Source organism: Symphalangus syndactylus, chromosome 4, assembly GCF_028878055.3.
Source record: "Symphalangus syndactylus isolate Jambi chromosome 4, NHGRI_mSymSyn1-v2.1_pri, whole genome shotgun sequence".
NCBI classification, from domain to species: Eukaryota; Metazoa; Chordata; class Mammalia; order Primates; family Hylobatidae; genus Symphalangus; species Symphalangus syndactylus.
In genome coordinates, this window is record NC_072426.2 from 15,886,527 (window position 1) to 15,907,479 (window position 20,953).

General features: G+C 39.1%; 1 protein-coding gene and 1 long non-coding RNA gene across 3 annotated transcripts in view; one reads left to right on the forward strand and one right to left on the reverse strand.

Moving 5' to 3' along the window:
• TENT5A (terminal nucleotidyltransferase 5A) overlaps window positions 1-20,953 on the forward strand; it is a 380,492-nt gene that overhangs the window by 260,522 nt on the left and 99,017 nt on the right. The window lies entirely within an intron of this gene.
• LOC134736390 (uncharacterized) lies at window positions 3,956-18,487 on the reverse strand. Its single transcript, XR_010120392.1, has 3 exons — window positions 18,388-18,487; window positions 5,031-5,142; window positions 3,956-4,623 (listed from the first exon to the last, which is right to left on the reverse strand). It is a non-coding gene; the product is annotated as an uncharacterized lncRNA (long non-coding RNA).

The window sequence follows — 20,953 nt, forward strand, 5'->3', positions numbered from 1 at the left end:
CAATAAAATTTCAAACTGCTTCATGGTGTACCCTATTTAGTGCCTAAAAGCCTAGTATTAAAAAAATTAATAATGGTAGAATTTCAGAGAGTGAGGAAGCATAGGTGTTGCTTGTAAAAGACTCAGAGAAACCACAGTGAAGAATTCCTTTGAATTTATTCCAAACACCCCAGGTTAGCAGATACCACCAGCCCTGTGAAAACTTTGAAATAACACCTTTGTAACCATCTGGTTCAGACTTGTTTTCTGATACCTCAATCAGCAACTTATCTTTGTGAAGTGGGGCAGCTTTTTTGCTTTTGCTCAGTTTGCAACCAGGTAAGCACTTGCCACATTGAGGTCATGATACAAGATGCGACGTAGAAGAAAATTGTTTTTGCTGTTCTTCTCTAGTTCACTTTCTAGTTTAACAGCTGTTGAGCGTTATTTATCTCTGCGTGGTTGCTAGCCTAGCAAGCTTTCTCTCCAAGCTGTGGTGATAGAGCCCCTCTTCTTGCCACTCTAGCCTAATCTGAAACAGGAAGAATTTCCAAATTGCAGTTCTTATTTCATAGGAAATGCATTTTCAACTGACTATCGGTGGTGACTTTGAGTACTGGGTTGAAGAAAATGCTGAGGCAAAGGTGCAAGCCAATGAAAAAGAATATAGTGTCTGTTGTGGGTGTAGAAAAAGGAGAGACAGCATGACCACCAGGTATTTACCATCCCCACTGTTTAACCACACTTTGGGATGTGGCATCTATCATTGGAAGCACTGATCCTGTAGCACAATGATCACCAATTTTCTGTCATAGTTCAAGTTCTAGGAACTTTATTTTCATGTTGTCCCCTGTTTCTGAGTCAATGCTACTAACAGTTAGTTGGCTGGGTCTTGAGAAATGACAAGCATCTATCATATAAAAGGCCATGTGCTAATTATTACAAGAGAAGAAGAGATTAAAAAGACTAAGGTATCTGTTCATATGCATGAATTATTTTAATTTACTTTTTTCTTGGGTTTATTTGTTGTTGTAACTTTTCAATTCAGTTTCTGTGGCGGGTTTTTGTGGAGCTGACTAGCTGTCAAACAATTATTTTTAGTTGATTGGCAGAGAGAGAAAAGGGGAATTTATAAAAACCACAGGCTTCATCTTTACTAAAGGAAAAATAATCTCTACATTTGAAACAGTATCCTTATTATGACATAAAAAACTCTAATAAGCTTAAAAATATTACATGAAATGCTTAGAAGACCTATTTGTTGTATTAATAATGCTTGGCTGTTAAAACTTTGATACCCATTGCATATGAATAATATCATCTGATTGAAATGGGATTTAAAAAAAAGTTCCGCACTACAGTGAACAATATAACAAGTCAACATTTAAACTATCTCAGTTGTCCCAAAATGATTTGTTTGTTTGGTTGTTTGTTTAGTAATGTATCTTTTAGCTGATTTTAAAAATCCAGACTCTAATCAAGGATCCCACACCTTGCATGAGTTGTACTGTCTTTCTTAAGTTCCAAGCAGTTTTCCACCTATGTTTTGCCTTTGATTAACCTGTCGTTTTTGAAGAGTTAAGGCTTGTCTTAGAGAATTTCTGTAAATCTGTCTGATTGTGTCTCATGACTAGATTTAGGTTAAATATCTTCGGCAGAAAAACTGCACAAGTGCTGTTGTGTACATTTGATTACATCACATCAGGGGCCTCTGTGTGTTTTGTGTGATGTTTGGTTACCTGGTTAAGATGTCAAGTTTTTTTTGGTTACCTGTCAAGTTTTGTTTTTCATTTTGAAGTTATGCTTTTCCTTTATAATTAATAAGTAATGGATGGGATGACATTTTGATACTATGTGAATATTGTGTTCTCCAATACACTTTCACCCAGTAGTTTTAGCGTGCACTGATGACCTTTGTCTGAACCACATTAGAGATTGCAAAATAGTCATTTCCTAATTTTATTATCCCTTTTACATTTATTTTCTGGCATTCTTGTGTACACAAAAGACTCCTTCCTCCAGTATCACTACAGGCTCAAGAATTTTAAAAAATTCAATGTGTTACGATCCATTATGTTCATTTTTTTAAATTCTCAAATTATCTCATATTTGGCCTTTCGTGCTTGCCGCTTTGTTCTTTTGATTGTATTTATCATTCTCTGGGCACTTCCTTAGCTTTCTGACACAGAATGTTCAGGATTCACCTTGTACACTATCTCTCTGTAATCTGGAATTAGCCATTTCTCCAGGAAACATTGTTTGCTTTCAGTAGTGAGCAGTGAGTAGTATTTCAAAACCAAGATCTTGATATTAATATGTTCAGTGCCTCAAGGTGACATTGTTTCTGGGTCTCTTCAGGAGGCAGAGAATATATACATTTTTGAAATCATGAGTTCGTGCTGATGACTCCATTTCAGATCCAATACCTCTGGGTTTCTCCTTCCCCATTCCACATTTACATACTGCTTCTCCCGCAGTGTGAACCCTGAATCCTGACAACACCAATGTATTTGCTCATTTGCTTTATATTATAATACACAAAATAGTTTTAATAATCAACAAATTTACTAAGTCATGTTCTTCTTTCTATCTTGAGAAAATATCTCACTAAAGGTGTACATTAAGAAAAATGTTTTCATGAGTTATTTGAATCATTCTTTTCTTTCCTATGAGGTTGTGTTATTTTAATATACAGTTGGGTCAATTTGTTTCTGTTTGAGTTACATTTTAGCATTTGTTTTCCATCCTTGCCGATACAATTTTATTTTTGAATACATAAAATATTTATACATCCCCCAAACCCTCAAAACTATTAAAAATTTGTACTTTGAGAAGCCTTATATGCCTCCCAACTTGTGTTACCACCAATTTCCTCTCCTCTGACCCCAAAGAGTGAAACATTCATATTTATTTCTGGTATATCCTTCCTATTTTTTTGACAAAATAAATAATTATATATTTATGTAAGATAGATATATACAAATCGCAACATACTCTTTTGTATCTTGCTTTTTTTCTCTCCATATTCACTCTCAGAAGTCTTCATTTTTTTTTTTTTTTTTTTTTGTATATCTCTAGTGTAAAAGAGAACTCCATTGTGTGGCTATAGTAGAACTTGTTCAATTAGCCTCCTGTAGATAGACATGGATAATTTCCATTTTTTTAAAAATGACAAACAATGCCACAGTGAGTAAACTTTTTACCTAGAATTGTTTTCTTTTTGTATTTATAGCACTGTAACCCAGTGGAAGCAAATTCCTAAAAGTGGGATTTCTGGGTGGAAAGGCATCCTGATAGATATTATCAAATTTTTCTCCATGAGTATTGTCAGATTTTTTTTGTATTACTACTAGCAATGTATGAGAAAATCTTTTTCCATAATTTTTTCAACAGAGTGTGTTACCAAGCTTCTGAATTTCAGGAATAAATTCTCAAAAAATGTTTTCAAACTAATTCTGATGTACAGTCAGGTTGAGAACCACTAGCCTAGACAGTCAGGGATTCTAAGAGGATACAAAAGGAAAGCCATGATTATGGTAACAAGCAACACAGAAGTAACTTAAAAGGAAGAAGGAAGAAACAGCTCATTCAATTTTTATTTTTTTTCCCAGGCTTGATATTCCCTAGAAGTAAAGATTAACACCACATGATACAACCCATGTTTACCTTAAAATGGATTACACCTGTTTGGTATCATTTTACATACCTTACTTATTGACAATGTCCAGTTTGGGTTGATGTCTGTTTAGACACCAAGTGGGAAGTACTTTCAAGGTACCTGGCATCTTAGATGATGCACAAGTTAACACTCACCCAAACATTATTATTTGACTGAGCTGATAGAATCGAGGTACCATATTTTATAGATTCTAAGATACTGTTTTTTTTAACATCTTTAAATTAGTTTGCATCTTACAACTGACGATGTGCCATAATTGAATTGTCATTGTTTCTTTTTTTGTTTTTTTTTTTTTTTGAGACAGAGTCTCGCTCTGTTGACCAGGCTGGAGTGCAGTGGCACGATCTTGGCTCACTGCAACCTCTGCCTCCTGGGTTCAAGTGATTCTTCTGCTGTAGCTCCCAAGTAGCTGGGACTACAGGCATGCACCACCATGCCTGGCCAATTTTCATATTTTTGGTAGAGACGGGGTTTCACCATATTGGCCAGGCTGGTCTCGAACTCCTGACCTCATGATCCACCCGCCTCAGCCACCCAAAGTGCTGGGATTACAGGTGTAAGCCACCGCTCTCAGCAAATTGACAGCTTTTTAAAATCTCTTCAAGGTGTATAATATAACAGGGCATCTTGCAATCAATGGTGTATCAGATTTGATGAGATATGGTATGACTTTTTTTTCTGTATTCGTTTCCTAGGCCTGCATAACAAAGTACCACAAAGTGGGTAGCTTAAAACAATGGAAATTTATTATCTCACAGTTCTGGAGTCTAAAAGTTCAAAATCAAGGTGTCAGCAGGTCCATACTCTCCTCTCTAATCTGTAGGATAGAATCCTCCTTTGTGTCTTTCTTGCTTTTGGTGGTTTGCAGCAATCCTTGGCACTCCTTGACTTGAAGCTGCAGCACTTCAGTCTCTGCCTCCATCACCACATGGCCTTCTCCCTCAGGTGTCTGTCTTCTCCTCTCCCTATAAGGACACCAGTTATATTGGATTAAAGACCCACCCTACTACAGTATGATAGCTGATTATATCTACAAGACTCTATTTCCAAATAAGACCCTTCTGAGCGAGATACTGGGAATTAGGACTTCGACATATCTTTTTGGGGAACCACAACCCATTCATATATCTTCTTATACCTTTTTATCTTTTGCAATTACTTCTCATTTGTCTGCTCTGATTTAAATCTTTATTAACAGCACATATTTTATATATATTTTTTGCATTAGTCCACTCTTGTATTGCTATAAAGAAATACCAGAGATTGGGTAATTTATAAAGAAAAGAGGTTTAATTGGCCCATGATTCCACAGGCTGTACAGGATGCATAGCAGCATCTGCTTCTGGGGAGGCCTCAGGGAGGTCTTACTTACGGCAGAAGGCAAAGCTGGAGCAGGCGTCTTTTATGGTGGGAGCAGGAGGAAGAAAGAGATGCGGGAGGTGCTACATCCTTTTAAACAACCAGATCTCGTGGTAACTCATTCCCTATAACAAGAACAGCAGCAAGAAGACAGTGCTAAACCATTCATGAAGATTCCATCCCCGTGATCCAATCACTCTCACCAGGCCCCAAATACAATATGGGGGATTACAATTTGACCTGAGATTTGGGTGAGGACACAGATCCAAACCATACCAATTCTCCTTTCATTTCTCATTTCTCTCTCTCACTCTTCATCTCTTCTTGTTTTTCTGGAAGGTGAACATTCCTTCTCCTTCCTGTTCTTTTTTTTTTTTTTTTTTTTTTTTTTTTTTTTTTTTTTTAATGGAGTCTCGCTCTGTCACCAGGCTGGAGTGCAGTGGCGCAATCTCGGCTCACTGCAACCTCTGCCTCCCGGGTTCAAGCAATTCTCCTGCCTCAGCCTCCCCTGTAGCTGGGACTACAGGGCCCGCCACCAAGCCCAGTTAATTTTTGTATTTTTAGTAGAGATGGAGTTTCACCATGTTGGCCAGGATGGTCTCCATCTCCTGACCTCATGATCCACCTGCCTCAGCCTCCCAAAGTGCTGGGATTACAGCTGTGAGCCACTGCGCCCAGCCCCTTCCTGTTCATTTTTAGGCAGCTTCCAGGGCTGCTGTTGATCATTCCTGAAGCTGCTTTGAAGGCAGAAAACTAGCAGTGATATCAAGACTTGTAAGAATTCAAGTACATAGAGTTGACTTTCTCTACTCCTAAAATGTTCCCTGTCACAGCTATGAATACTATTACACTACTTTCTCTCAGTCAGATACTGAGCTCTTAACGTACTTATAGAGCTACCTTCCCTGCATGGTCAGTTAAAGGTCTCCTTCATGGTCCTGGAAGGGAGCCCACCCCTGCTTACAAGGTCAGTAGCCTGCCTGGCCATATGTCTCTGGACTAGCTGATCAACTGTGGCTGACAGCTGCACTGCCTCCTCCCCTCACCATGGTCACAGGCTTTCCTGGCCGCTCAGTGGACACTTGTTCCATGCCAGGCTGCTCCCCAATCCCTTACCATCTGTGGTGATATGAAGTCTCCCTCCTTGCTGGTTCACAACCCTTGGACAAGTAAGGTAGATTCTGAAATCATTTCATGATTTCAAATAGGAAGATAGAGTTTCCTAGAAGACCTCAACTAGAAAGGTCCTAAGAAGAACCAGACTACCTTTTAATTCTACTTTAGAACTTCCCTTGAAATATCTGGCTGTTAGAAATGAGAGCCAAGCAGGTGGAAGAAAGCCCATCAGAAATTTAGAATTAATATTTTTCACCAGGAATTTTTGTTTGACAGACTTTTCCCCATTTTTTTGTGGTAACTACATATATCATAAAATTTACCATGTTAATCACTTTTAAGTTCAGTGAGATTATATACATTCATAATGTTGTACAAGCGTCACTGCCATCCATCTCCAGAATTGTTTTTATATTGTAAAACTCTATACTTATTGTACAATATAGATGACAGATTTTCAAAGAATGCTTTGCAATAGTTGTTTTTGTTTTTGTTGCTGCTTTTTGAAGGTACCATCACATCAGTCACTGAAAGTATTTGGAATATGATTAGCAAGCTATTGGAAAAATACTTATGATGCTATCTAGAAAAACAAAATATCACTTACAGTATTGTTAACTTAAAATTTTATTTGAATTTAAATTTATCTTCTCCACTCACAGCTCAAAAGGAATTTCAATTCAATGTCTAACTTTAGTGCAAACTAATTGTTTTCTCAGTTGACTCAACTGTGTTTTGTGATATGAAATCTAATGTTTTGGGGAGTTCATACCTGGACAAGGAGATAAAAATATTCTTTTGTACATGGAATTCTTTAAGTATAGGACTCCCTCTCCATGGTCAGTGGGCATAAAAAGAGAAGTAAGAAATTGTTCCTGCTTATGGAGCTCAGTCTAGTGGATGAGTCCACACACTGAGATATGCTGAGAGTAGAATTGCAAGGACACAACTAACATGAGAGTGCTAAGGAAGCAAAGCTGCCAGAGTGTGAAAAGAGGAGCGTTCCTGGAGAGGGTGCCAACTGAGCCAAGCAAGAGTAGGAGCTGGCCAGGTAAGCCTGAGAAGGTTGTGGAGGGGAGCCTGAGAGGACATTCCAGGTGGAGAGATAGAGCAAAGACACAGCTAGAAAACAGAATTGTGTAGTGGAGATGCTGGTTAAGTTAAAGTTCAGGGCACGGAACAGAAAGGGGGGAAACCAGATTGGAAACCAAGCAAGACACTGAGGACTTTATCTTTCTTGTTGAGGGGCCTGAACAAAATTCTTTTAAGCAAGAAACTATACAAAAGTCTATTGAGGCCTTATTATGTGGCACCCTTCCCAATCGGGAGAGTGACCTTCAACTTCCTGTGGGTAGCGCAAAGGCAGATTTTCAAGAGGTCAAGATTACCTATGGGGAAGCTGGTTTAAAGGCTGTTTTATGTTGCATACCAGCTAGAAATAAACCAAATATATAAAAAAGAGTTCAGACAAGCTCTGATCACTACAGAGATTAGGACGGCCACACTTTAGTCTACTTTTGGAGTCTAGCTCCTGATAGTTAAACCTAACCAAATTCCTGAGTTGCTAAACTTTAGTTTGCATTTTTTGATTTCTTCTTACAGAAATGTCTCTAATGTTAAGTTATACCTTCACATTTGTGAGCAAGGAAGTTAAATGTAAAATATTCAAATTACCAAAAGAAAATTCAATTGTGGGTATCAAAAGGATAACTTGGGCAGATGTCCACTCAGAGGGAGCATTGTTTGACAAACGCAAATACAATTGTTTGAAGAGATGATAAAAGATACTTTCATTGCAATTATGCTAAAGAAGGTGTCAGAAATAAAACATGACCTGAAATGTGTTAAATAATTTTGCAGGTACTTTCACTTCTAAGTGAACATCAGTAAGGATAGACTTACAGGAATGATTGAAATCAATCTGGTTTGAGTTGAAAATGTAGTTTGGGTAGAATCAATTTTTAAAAAATCTTCCTTGTCCCGTATGGTTCAAATAATGAGAAAGCTAAAAAGCTTTAAGTTGTCCACAATGGAAAGGTCAGTAAGAACTATGAATCCCTGTTTGCAAGCAAAAGAAAATTCAACTCTGGCTAACTTACGAACTAAAGGAAATTTATTGACTAATGTGATTGAAAAATATAGAGACAGGGTAGACTTCAGGCATAATTTAACTTGGATACTCATGATGTAAGAGCTGTGGGAGGTACAAAGAGGAGCTGGTACCATTCCTTCTGAAACTATTCCAAACAATAAAAAAAGAGGGACTTCTCCCTAACTCATTTTATGAGGCCAGCATCATCCTGATAGCAAAACCTGGCAGAGACACAACAAAAAAAGAAAATTTCAGGCCAATATCCCTGATGAACATCGATGCAAAAATTCTCAGTGAAATATTGGCAAGCTGAATCCAGCAGCACATCAAAAAGCTTATCCACCACGATCAAGTGGGCTTCATTCCTGGGATGCAAGGCTGGTTCAACATACGCAAATCAATAAACGTAATCCATCACATAAACAGAACAAATGACAAAAACCACATGATTATCTTAATAGATGCAGAAAAGGCCTTCAATAAAATTCAACACCCCTTCATGCTAAAAACTCTGAATCAACTAGGTATTGATGGAACGTATCTCAAAATAATAGCTATTTATGACAAACCCACAGCTAATATCATACTGAATGGGCAAAACCTGGAAGCATTCACTTTGAAAACCGGCACAAGACAAGAATGTCCTCTCTCGCCACTCCTATTCAATATAGTGTTGGAAGATATGGCCAGGGCAATCAGGCAAGAGAAAGAAATAAATGGTATTCAAACAGGAAGAGAGGAAGTCAAATTGTCTCTGTTTGCAGATGACATGATTGGATATTTAGAAAACCCCATCATCTTAGCCCAAAATCTCCTTAAGCTGATAAGCAACTTCAGCAAAGTCTCAGGATACAAACAGTATAATAATAAAAATAAGAGCTGTGGATAATTTCTTCATTTTGTTGCCCTTTAGACACCAGGTCTATTCTTAGTCTGGTTTCCCTTATGGTAAATGCTAGAATCTCTCAGGACCATGAGCTCCCTTGTTCACTTGGGGAAGGAGGAAAGAATTTCTTGAACAGTCATAGATCAAATGTTCTGAACTTCACTCCCATCAGGCTATTGCCAGACACATGCCTGCCCTTGAATCATTGGCTTTTATCAGAGGATAGTCAGGATGCTGACTGGTTTGGACTAGGTTCTGCACCCATCACCAAACCAATAACTCTGGCAGGGGGAATAGAATTACTTCAGTTGGCTCAGATTGATCAGAGTCCAGTAGAACAAAACCCTGTGCACTAATAGGTCTGTGTCACTCAAAAAGGGCATTTTATTTTTCTAGTTCACAAAGAGGTATCTATGAATTAGCAGCAGCCATGACCTTGGAGTTTGGGAATCAATCTCATTGGTTTTTGTATTTCTTCTGTTTTCACTTTCAAACCCAGAATTCACCCTGCTGTTTCTCCAAGAGTCTGACCTGCATCAACTGCCTCCCTTATTCTGGGATTCCAGTTGTGGAGCTCAAGGACAAGTCCATTCTGGGCTGGCTGTATCCAACTTCTTTAGTCCAGCTATATCCCCACCAGAAGCCAGGCTCTTGCCAACAGCTGTCACCACATGCCTCTTTCTTTCTTTGTTATCTGTCTCTAGGTTCTGGTAACTACTTCCTCCCCTTGCCCCTTCTGGCCCAGGGTACCACCAATCCCTCCTCCCAATCCAACTGTCACTAGCCTCAAAGTACTTGTAGCTTCCTCACCTTACCTTCACCTTAATAAATAGTCCCCCTACTATCTCTCTTCAGAGCACCCAATTTGAGTGTGCCATCTGTTTCTTGCCAGGATCCTGGTTGATACATCAACCAAGCTGCACAGATGGAGGAGCACTGTGCTGAACTTTAGGAATGAATCCACAGGGCCCTCACTGTCCCCTTAGTCACCTTGGTCATCTTCTGCTTCCCTGAAAGACTAAATTCAGTTAGTTCAGGTACATACACATCCAGACATGTCAGGAAAAACTCCATTTTGTAAGGATCTCTACTTAAAATGCCAAAGCTTTGAAAGTTGGCAAACACTTGAGAAAAGCACAGTTCTCCATTTTACTCTTACTCTAAACTTGGAGATATATGCATTTTTAAAATTGTGCATGTTAGAATTCTAAAGTGTACAAGATCATTTCTGGTGAGACACCACAAACAGTATTTTATGAGGCCAAAATAAGAAAGAAGGAAATGGAAGAGCTCAGGAATCTCAGGAAGAGCTCATCGAACACTTTGCCTTTATCTCAGACCATTTTATCCACAGCCCTGTTAATCAGTATTGGATATACCTCCATGAGGGAGTCTTAAACGGAGGGAAATAGATGCCACAACTAAGAAAAAGAATGCAGTAGAAATTTGTCTTAATGCCTGTTCTGTGATGCACAACTTTCATAAGCCAAAATTTTAACCTTATGAACAATCAGTTCTATGCTGCCCTTAGCAGAGAACCATAAATTAAAGATAAGCAATGGTTCAGACTTTCCAGGGCCTTGACTCAGGAGTAACTCTGAAATCCCAACCAAATATGTATTTGGTTAAGCAACTTGGCACATTTTTCTATTTTGAGGCATTAAACTATAATTACAAGTCACTTTTATTTCATTCCAAATAAATGTCCCTGAAGTAGATAGAACTAGAGAAAGTTTCCTTTTTTTAAAAAAAGGAAACGAGAAAACAACAAATAAAACCAAAAAGAATGAAAGCAAAACAAAACTCAGTCAAGCTAACAAATTGCATGTATGGTGTGTTTTATAATTTGATCAATATAAAAAATTGAGTGTGCTAGTGCCTCAGGAGGACTCAGAGGACTCAAATACTCAATAGGTTATCTGGAGGAATTTCTCATTGGAGAAAAAAATTAAAGTTCTTTTGAACAACCCACATAATCAAGATAGTAATAATTTAACCTCAAGTTGTTCCTTGATTAAAAAATCCCTTTGCTATTCTGCTGTAGTGTTTGTAATAGATGGTTCAACAAGACTGGTGTTTCCTTAGTTGGAAAAGTAAGGTGATATGAGGGGTGGGGAGAGGAAGGGCAGAAATTTATTAACAATCAGCAAGTAAAGAAAAACAGCCTGCAAGTTGTAATGAAAGGAAGAAAGGACAGGAAAGGAAAGGTAGGGCTGGCGGAGAGTGACTGTTCTGCCTGCTTACTGCACAGGCCAAGAACAAACTCATGATAAATACTGCAGGTCCTCAAGAAAAAGGTTTCTGTGCTGAATTGTGGTAGTCTACCTGGAATTGGGATGATGAATTAGAAAACCTCTCTCATCCCTTCAAGTCTTGTGATTTATTCGTTCAGTGCCATTTATTGTATAACTAATTTCTAAAGGGGGATAAGTACAAGAATAAAATGTGATTTCTTCTTTCAGAGATCTCAAAATATAGAAAGCTATTCATTCTACTGCTTAGATAAACAAAGAAGATTATCTTCTTTTTCTACTTCTATAGAATGTTCCTTAAACTCAAGCTCTCTTCTCCCCATCTCTACCTTACACCTCTGGGTAGCAAGGAAAAATAAAAATAATGTCATTCAATGGTTTCTTTGCCTCCTCTGATTTAAACAGTCTATTTTGATTTCAGATTTCTTGTTGAGGTAAATATTCCAGGAATTCTAAATTTAAGTCCTTATTATGGTGACTTCTACCTTTCAATTCTTACTTCTTCCCAGTGTGGTGTCTGTCCTAGTGATCCTCTTGATGCTGGGAGGAGGAGGAGTCACCTGGTCTCCTGTGGTCTTTCACTGGTTTCCACCATGGGTGGCTGGTCCAATCCTTGGGTGCAACTTGGTCAGCTCCAATGTGCTTCGTGGGATCATGTTTCTGAGCGGAAGTCAGCAGCAAATGAACTCATGGTCTACTTCTTTGACACACATTCTTTTCACTCTATATTTGTGGTTCATGGAACTCCTAGAGGCAAACATGGTGCCTGACCACAATGGCATGTGATTTTTTGTTTACTCTGGTATCAATCATAATTTTCTTGTAGCATTTGAGAGGAGAAATCATGTATTTCTAAAAACCCTATATATCACATAATATGTTTTCAGTAAATGTTGGTTTTTTACTGTGCCACCTATTTTTCATCATAATTAACTATTGAACGATGAACGATTTTATATATACTTTTTTTTTTATTTATTATACTTTAGGTTTTAGGGTACATGTGCACAATGTGCAGGTTTGTTACATATGTATCCATGTGCCATGTTGATTTCCTGCACCCATTAACTTGTCATTTAGCATTAGGTATATCTCCTAATGCTGTCCCTCCCCCCTCCCCCCACCCCACAACAGTCCCCTGAATGTGATGTTCCCCTTCCTGTGTCCATGAGTTCTCATTGTTCAATTCCCACCTATGAGTGAGAACATGCAGTGTTTGGTTTTTTGTCCTTGTGATAGTTTACTGAGAATGATGTTTTCCAGTTTCATCCATGTCCCTACAAAGGACACGAGCTCATCATTTTTTATGGCTGCATAGTATTCCATGGTGTATATGTGCCACATTTTCTTAATCCAGTCTATCGTTGTTGGATATTTGGGTTGGTTCCAACTCTTTGCTATTGTGAATAGTGCCACAATAAACATACGTGTGCATGTGTCTTTATAGCAGCATGATTTATAGTCCTTTGGGTATATACCCAGTAATGGGATGGCTGGGTCAAATGGTATTTCTAGTTCGAGATCCCTGAGGAATCGCCACACTGACTTCCACAATGGTTGAACTAGTTTACAGTCCCACCAACAGTGTAAAAGTGTTCCTATTTCTCCACATCCTCTCCAGCACCTGTTGTTTCCTGCTTTTTTAATGATGGCCATTCTAACTGGTGTGAGATGGTATCTCACTGTGGTTTTGATTTGCATTTCTCTGATGGCCAGTGATGAGGAGCATTTCTTCATGTGTTTTTTGGCTGCATAAATGTCTTCTTTTGAGAAGTGTCTGTTCATGTCCTTTGCCCACTTTTTGATGGGGTTGTTTGTTTTTTTCTTGTAAATTTGTTTGAGTTCATTGTAGATTCTGGATATTAGCCCTTTGTCAGATGAGTAGGTTGCAAAAATTTTCTCCCATTCTGTAGGTTGCCTGTTCACTCTGATGGTAGTTTCTTTTGCTGTGCAAAGCTCTTTAGTTTAATTAGATCCCATTTGTCAATTTTGGCTTTTGTTGCCATTGCTTTTGGTGTTTTAGACATGAAGTCCTTGCCCACGCCTATGTCCTGAATGGTATTGCCTAGGTTTTCTTGTAGGATTTTAATGGTTTTAGGTCTAACATTTAAGTCTTTAATCCATCTTGAATTAATTTTTGTATAAGGTGTAAGGAAGGGATCCAGTTTCAGCTTTCTACATATGGCTAGCCAGTTTTCCCAGCACCATTTATTAAATAGGGAATCTTTTCCCCATTGCTTGTTTTTGTCAGGTTTGTCAAAGATCAGATAGTTGTAGATATGCGGCATCATTTCTGAAGGCTCTGTTCTGTTCCATTGATCTATATCTCTGTTGTGGTACCAGTACCATGCTGTTTTGGTTACTGTAGCCTTGTAGTATAGTTTGAAGTCAGGTAGCGTGATGCCTCCAGCTTTGTTCTTTTGGCTTAGGATTGACTTGGCGATGCGGGCTGTTTTTTGGTTCCATATGAAGTTTAAAGTAGTTTTTTCCAATTCTGTGAAGAAAGTCATTGGTAGCTTGATGGGGATGGCATTGAATCTATAAATTACTTTGAGCAGTATGGCCATTTTCACGATATTGATTCTTCCAACCTATGAGCATGGAATGTTCTTCCATTTGTTTGTATCCTCTTTTATTTCATTGAGCAGTGGTTTGTAGTTCTCCTTGAAGAGGTCCTTCACATCCCTCGTAAGTTGGATTCCTAGGTATTTTATTCTCTTTGAAGCAATTGTGAATGGGAGTTCACTCATGATTTGGCTCTCTGTTTGTCTGTGATTGGTGTACAAGAATGCTTGTGATTTTTGTACATTGATTTTGTATCCTGAGACTTTGCTGAAGTTGCTAATCAGCTTAAGGAGATTTTGGGCTGAGACAGTGGGATTTTCTATATATACAATCATGTCATCTGCAAACAGGGACAGTTTGACTTCCTCTTTTCCTAATTGAATACCCTTTATTTCCTTCTCCTGCCTGATTGCTGTGGCCAGAACTTCCAGCAGTATGTTGAATAGGAGCGGTGAGAGAGGGCATCCCTGTCTTGTGCCAGTTTTCAGAGGGAATGCTTCCAGTTTTTGCCCATTCAGTATGATATTGGCTGTGGGTTTGTCGTAGATAGCTCTTATTATTTTGAGATACGTCCCATCAATACCTAATTTATTGAGAGTTTTTAGCATGAAGGGTTGTTGAATTTTGTCAAAGGCCTTTTCTGCATCTATTGAGATAATCATGTGGTTTTTGTCTTTGGTTCTGTTTATATGCTGGATTACATTTATTGATTTGCGTATGTTGAACCAGCCTTGCATCCCAGGGATGAAGCCCACTTGATCATGGTGTATAAGCTTTTTGATGTCCTGCTGGATTTGGTTTGCCAGTATTTTATTGAGGATTTTTGCATCAATGTTCATCAAGGATATTGGTCTAAAATTCTCTTTTTTGGTTGTGTCTCTGCCTGGCTTTGGTATCAGGACGATGCTGGCTTCGTAAAATGTGTTAGGGAGGATTCCCTGTTTTTCTATCAATTGGAATAGTTTCAGAAGGAATGGTACCAGTTCCTTCTTGTACCTCTGGTAGAATTCAGCTGTGAATCCATCAGGTCCTGGACTCTTTTTGGTTGGTAAGCTATTGATTATTGCCACAATTTCAGAACCTGTTGTTGGTCTATTCAGAGATTCAACCTCTTCCTGATTTAGTCTTGGGAGGATGTATTTGTCGAGGAATTTATCCATTTCTTCTAGATTTTCTAGTTTATTTGCATAGAGGTGTTTGTAGTATTCTCTGATTGTAGATTGTATTTCTGTGGGATTGGTGGTGATATCCCCTTTTTCATTTTTTATTGCATCTATTTGATTCTTCTCTCTTTTCTTCTTTATTAGTCTTGCTAGCGGTCTATCAGTTTTGTTGATCCTCTCAAAAAACCAGCTCCTGGATTCATTAATTTTTTGAAGGGTTTTTTGTGTCTCTATTTCCTTCAGTTCTGCTCTGATTTTAGTTATTTCTAGCCTTCTGCTAGCTTTTGAATGTGTTTCCTCTTGCTTTTGTAGTTCTTTTAATTGTGATGTTAGGGTGTCAATTTTGGATCTTTCCTGCTTTCTCTTATGGGCATTTAGTGCTATAAATTTCTCTCTACACACTGTTTGAATGTGTCCCAGCGATTCTGGTATGTTGTGTCTTTGTTCTCGTTGGTTTCAAAGAACATCTTTATTTCTGCCTTCATTTCATTATGTACCCAATAGTCATTCAGGAGCTGGTTGTTCAGTTTCCATGTAGTTGAGCGGTTTTGAGTGAGTTTTTTAATGCTGAGTTCTAGTTTGATTGCACTGTGGTCTGAGAGACAGTTTGTTATAATTTCTGTTCTTTTACATTTGCTGAGGAGAGCTTTACTTCCTACTATGTGGTCAATTTTGGAATAGGTGTGGTGTGTTGCTGAAAAAAATGTATATTCTGTTGATTTGGGGTGGAGAGTTCTGTAGATGTCTATTAGGTCCACTTTGTTTAGAGCTGAGTTCAATTCCTGGATATCCTTGTTAACTTTCTGTCTCGATGATCTGTCTAATGTTGACAGTGGGGTGTTAAAATCTCCCATTATTATTGTGTGGGAGTTTAAGTCCCTTTGTAGGTCACTCAGGACTTGCTTTATGAATCTGGGTGCTCCTGTGTTGGGTGCATATATATTTAGGATAGTTAGCTCTTCTTGTTGAATTGATCCCTTTCCCATTATGTAATGGCCTTCTTTGTCTCTTTTGATCTTTGTTGGTTTAAAGTCTATTTTTCAGAGACTAGGATTGCAACCCCTGCCTTTTTTTGTTTTCCATTTGCTTGATAGATCTTCCTCCATCCCTTTTTTTGAGTCTGTGTGTGTCTCTGCACGTGAGATGGGTTTCCTGAATACAGCACACTGATGGGTCCTGACTCCTCATCCAGTTTGCCAGTCTGTGTCTTTTAATTGGAGCATTTAGCCCATTTACATTTAACGTTAATATTGTTATGTGTGAATCTGATCCTGTCATTATGATGTTAGTTGGTTATTTTGCTCATTAGTTGATGCAGTTTCTTCCTAGCCTCGATGGTCTTTACAATTTGGCATGTTTTTGCAGTGGCTGGTACCGGTTGTTCCTTTCCACGTTTAGTCCTTCCTTCAGGAGCTGTTTTAGGGCAGGCCTGGTGGTGACAAAATCATTCAGCGTTTGCTTGTCTGTAAAGTATTTTATTTCTCCTTCACTTATGAAGCTTAGTTTGGCTGGATATGAAATTCTGGGTTGAAAATTCTTTTCTTTAAGAATGTTGAATATCGGTCCCCACTCTCTTCTGGCTTGTAGAGTTTCTTCCGAGAGATCAGCTGTTAGTCTGATGGGCTTACCCTTTGTGGGTAACCCGACCTTTCTCTCTGGCTGCCCTTAACATTTTTTCCTTCATTTCAACTTTGGTGAATCTGACAATTATGTGTCTTGGAGTTGCTCTTCTCGAGGAGTATCTTTGTGGCATTCTCTGTATTTCCTGAATCTGAATGTTGGCCTGCCTTGCTAGATTGGGGAAGTTCTCCTGGATAATATCTTGCAGAGTGTTTTCCAACTTGGTTCCATTCTCCCCGTCATTTTCAGGTACACCAATCAGACGTAGGTTTGGTCATTTCACGTAGTCCCAAATTTCTTGGAGGCTTTGTTCATTTCTTTTTATTCTTTTTTCTCTAGACTTCCCTTCTCGCTTCATTTCATTCATTTCATCTTCCATCAGCGATACCCTTTCTTCCAGTTGATTGCATCTGCTACTGAGGCTTCTGCAATCTTCACGTAGTTCTCGAAAATTGGCTTTCAGCTCCATCATCTCCTTTAAGCCCTTCTCTCCATTGGTTATTCTAGTTATCCATTCTTCTAATTTTTTTTCAAAGTTTTTAACTTCTTTGCTAGTGTTTTGAATTTCCTCCCGTAGCTCAGAGTAGTTTGATCGTCTGAAGCCTTCTTCTCTCAAGTGGTCAAAGTCATCCTCCATCCAGCTTTGTTCCGTTGTTGGGGAGGAACTGCATTCCTTTGGAGGAGGAGAGGTGCTCTGCTTTTTAGAGTTTCCAGTTTTTCTGCTCTGTTTTTTCCCCATCTTTGCGGTTTTATCTACTTTTGGGCTTTGATTATGGTGATGTACAGATGGGTTTTTGGTGTAGATGTCCTTTCTGTTTGTTAGTTTTCCTTCTACCAGACAGGACCCTGAGCTGCAGGTCTGTTGGAGTTTACTAGAGGTCCACTCCAGACCCTGTTTGGCTGGGTGTCAGCAGTGGTGGCTGCAGAACAGCGGATTTTCCTGAGACCACAATTTCAGCTGTCTGATAGTTCCTCTGGATGTTTTGTCTCAGAGGAGTACCCGGCCCAGTGACGTGTCAGTCTTTCCCTACTGGGGGGGTGCCTCCCAGTTAGGCTGCTCAGGGGTGAGGGACCCACTTTAGGAGGCAGTCTGTCTGTTCTCAGGTCTCCAGCTGCGTGCTGGGAGAACCACTACTCTCTTCAAAGCTGTCAGTCAGACAGGGACATTTAAGTCTCTGGAGATTCCTGCTGACTTTTTGTTTGTCTGTGCCCTGCCCCCAGAGGTGGAGCCTACAGAGGCAGACAGGCCTCCTTGAGCTGTGGTGGGCTCCACCCTGTTCGAGCTTCCTGGCTGCTTTGTTTACCTAAGCAAGCCTGGGCAATGGCAGGCGCCCCTCCCCCAGCCTCACTGCCGCCTTGCAGCGTGATCTCAGACTGCTGTGCTAGCAATCAGCGAGACTCTGTGGGCATAGGACCCTCCGAGCCAGGTGCGGGACACAATCTCCTAGTGTGCCGTTTTCCAGGCCCGTTGGAACAGCGCAGTATGAGGGTGGGACTGATCCGATTTTCCAGGTGCCGTCTGTTTCCCCTTTCTTTGACTAGGAAAGGGAACTCCCTGACCCCTTGCGCTTCCCGAGTGAGGCAATGCCTCGCCCTGCTTGGGCTCGCGCACAGTGCGCTTCACCGACTGTCCTGCACCCACTGTTAGGCACTCCCTAGTGAGATGAAACCGGTACCTCAAACAGAAATGCAGAAATCACCAGTCTTCTGTGTTGCTCGGGCTGGGAGCTGGAGACCGGAGCTGTTCCTATTCGGCCATCTTGGCTCCACCCAATTATATATACTTTTTAAACAGAAAAAATCAATAAGATGTTTTTTCACTTCACACTTGCTAAGTCATGACACATAGGTTTCCTATTACACATGTGAAATGAACACTGCTTTAGTAACATCATCAATACCAGCAGAAAGGTAAAACAAATCCTCTACTAATTCATGAAATTGAACAGTTATTTAAGCTATTGGTTTGTTACAACATGAGTTACTTGATTGATTTTAGCATTACGCTTCATGTATGTGTTTATGTTTTAATTTTGTATTTATTTAGTATCAATGTAGAACAGTACAAAGGAATTATGCTCACAAAAACAGTACAAAGAAATTATTATCACAAAACCCAACTATTTTTTTCTCAGCTCACTTACTGCCTTTTATCATATAATTGCATTAAATATTTATGAATGTATTTCCATAAAGATGCAGTAATAAGCTATATACACTTTCAAGCCCTTTTTTCTTAGTATTAAACATTATTTTCCATGTTGCTAATTTTAACATGTATGATTTTAATAATATAATATTTCATCAACTAGACATTTCCCTATGAGCTAGGTCATTTCGTAGTTTTTCAAGATTATACATAATACTGAAATAGCCATTTTTATAAACATGGTAGAGTTTATTCCCCTCTTGACTGATTTTTTTAGCGCTTATATCCCTAAGAAGTAGTAGGAATGAAATTCATTCCTATTCACTGAGTAGTAGTGAATGAAAGTTGCATAGTTTTGACCTGTGTCCCTGGGCTGTCCTCCAAAAAGACTGTGAGTTCAACAATGCTTGCAGGCTCCTGCTTTCACATGGTGACCTCTGCTAGCAATAGTTCAAGTTTCATGGGCAATTTTTTCTTCTGGTGTGACTGAGTCTTCTCTTCTTGAGGTCTTCCATTTCAATTCCAAGATATAAAATATGATTTTTCCACAACTAGTAGACGAATAGAATTTTCTTTCTTTACTTTTCTTTCTTTCATTTCACCTTAAGCAACTCTTGTTTTCTAACAGCAGAGCAGATTAATTTTTACAAAAAACCCCCCACAAATTTAAAAAAAAATGGATGTAATAAGTAAAACTTACTGAGCATTTACCATGTTCTGGGCATTTTATGTGTATTAACTTATTGAATCTTAACAACTGTATATTATTCCCACTCTACACATGAGAACATAGAGATAAAACAGTCAAATAATTTGCCCTCTGTCACACAGCTAGTGCATGACAGAGCAGAGATCCCAACCCAAAAGTCTGATGTTAGAGTGCCACACTAAATCATGGTGCTTTTCTGGAAATGACAGCAGAAATTGATGTCTGCTAAGTAGCAGTTACATGGCTGACATGTCTTTTTTTCTTAGGAATTTAGATTTAGACTAGAAATTGGCCAGAAAATAAATAGTCCTCCTTTAATAAATCTCTCCTGTCTTCATCTCCCTATCGTCCCCCAGTGCACATATATGAGGACAGGATGGGAAGGAATATAATATAAAAGACAAACATCTTCATAAACTTTTCATTCAACGAAAGTCACCAAATAAAATTTGAATACAAGTTTTCTGTCAACAATTTTTGGGCCAAACTCTAATCATATTCTTCAGTGGAGCCTAAAATCAACAGGGGATTGGTAAAATAATTTCTTTTTTTTTTTTTTTTTTTTTTTTTTTGAGACGGAGTCTCGCTCTGTCGTCCAGGCTGGAGTGCAGTGGCGCAATCTCGGCTCACTGCAAGCTCCACCTCCCGGGTTCACGCCATTCTCCTGCCTCAGCCTCTCTGAGTAGCTGGGACTACAGGCGCCCGCCACCACGCCCGGCTAATTTTTTGTATTTTTAGTAGAGACGGGGTTTCACCGTGGTCTCGATCTCCTGACCTCGTGATCCACCCGCCTCGGCCTCCCAAAGTGCTGGGATTACAAGCGTGAGCCACTGCGCCCGGCCTAATAATTTCTTATACAACATCCTTTCCCTGAAGTCCACAAAGACGTTTTCAAATAGGAAAACCCAATAAAATTAGAAATTATTTACTTAAACATTTTTTCTTTTAGTTTATTGCAGTAAAGTGTTTAACATGAGATCTACTCTCAAGAAATTTTTAAGTGTAATTTACTTTTTGAAAATTTGTTCATTAATGACATGTTCTATTTCAGGTTATTTAGAATCTTGTTAATCTAGTAGAGTTAAGCATGTTAACAGATTAATTATGTTTTTAATACTAGATTTGAACAACTTTCTTTTGTATTTGTAAGTATTAAGTACTCTCGGCCGGGCATGGTGGCTCATGCCTGTAATCCCAGCACTTTGGGAGGCCAAGGCGGGAGGACCACCTGAGGTCTGGCGTTCGAGATGAACCTGGCCAACACGGTGAAACACTATCTCTGCTAAAAATACAAAAATTAGCCAAGTGTGGTGGCGGGCATCTGTAATCCCAGCTACTTGGGAGGCTGAGGCACGAGAATCGCTTGAACCCAGGAGGCAGAGGT